We start from the raw sequence: 1,570 nt of genomic DNA on the forward strand, positions 1-1,570 counted from the left end.
GCAGCTTGAGCGGACTCTTTGTTGACAGCAATAATGGCCACCATTCACCCGATACGACAGTGGTCTTGAGAAGAGCATACCGGGCTCTCTTCCAGGTACGGCGACAGTGGCGGATGGACATCTGGGCCGAGGGTATGCTGACCTTGTCCTCTTGCTCAGGGAAGAGCGTGGGCTGATATCCCATCGAACACCCGAAAGGCGAGAGACCAGTGACTGAGCAGGGAAGGGTGTTGCGGGCATATTCCACCCACACAAGTTGCTGGCTCCAGGAGGTGGGGTTGGCGGAGACGAGGCAACGAAGAGTCGTCTCCAGGTCCTGATTGGCTCCCTCCGACTGGCCGTTAGATTGGGGGTGAAAACCGGAGGACAGGCTGGCCGATGCCCCAATGAGGGTGCAGAACGCCTTCCAGAACCAGAACGAAAACAGAGGACCGCGATCGGAGACCACCGGAGGTCCATGGATCCGGAAGACGTGCTGCACCATGAGCTGGGCCATTTCCTTGGCTGAGGGTGACTTGGGAAGGGGAATGAAGTTGGCGGCTTTGGAAAACCTATCCACCAACGTGAGGATAGTGGTATTGCCATCTGATGGAGGGAGACCCTTGACGAAGTCCAGGGATATATGGGACCTGGTGCGGTGAGGAACGGGAAGAGGTTGAAGGAGGCCAGCCGGAGCTTGCCTTAGAATTTTATTCTGAGTACACACAGTGCATGCAGTGATGAACATGGAGACGTCATGAACCAAGGTGGGCCACCAAAAAAGTAGTCGTGCAAAGGTCAGGGTCCGACGGGAGCCAGGATGGCTGGCCAGTCGGGAGGAATGAGCCCATTCCAGAACTGGGGAACAGGCAGAGTCCGGGACAAACATCTGGGTAACCAGGCCCCCTCCCCGGGGCCCGTCTGGGAACACTGCGCCTCACGGACCTGGTTCCCTATACCCCAGACGAATGCAGCCGCGAGACAAGAGTTAGGGTAGGGCGGTCTCAGGGTCCGTTGGTGTAGCAGAGGGGCTATAGAGGCGTGAAAGCTCATCCGGCTTCACATTCTTGGATCCCGGGCTGAAGGAGATGGTGAAGTTGAACCGAGTGAATAGCAGGGCCTGTCGAGATTGCCTGGAGTTGAGGCGCTTTGCGGTGTGGAGATATTCCAGATTCTTGTGATCCATCCACACTATGAAAGGGTGTTCATTCCTCTCTAACCAGTGCCTCCACTCCTCTAATGCCATCTTAACCGTGAAGAGTTCTCGGTTACCCGCGTCGTAATTCCTTTCAGTGGTGTTGAGACGATGGGAGAGGAAAGTGCAGGGATGCAACATTTGGTCTTGGGCCGAACGCTGGGACAGGACAGACCCCAATCTGATGTCCAAGGCGTCGACCTCCAACACGAACTGCCGGGACTGATCCGGATGGATTAGGATGGGGGCGGTTGTGAATCGGTGCTTGAGGTCCAAGAACGCCCGGTCTGCAGCTGGAGACCACGTGAACGGGACCTTGGGAGAGGTGAGTGCTGAAAAACATGGAGGACATGTTCTTGAGCCAAGCGGGAAAAAACAAGAATGTCATTGAGGTAG

The sequence above is a fragment of the Coregonus lavaretus genome (assembly GCF_964263955.1).
Source record: "Coregonus lavaretus genome assembly, contig: HAP1_SCAFFOLD_3238, whole genome shotgun sequence".
In the NCBI taxonomy this organism is placed as follows: Eukaryota; Metazoa; Chordata; class Actinopteri; order Salmoniformes; family Salmonidae; genus Coregonus; species Coregonus lavaretus.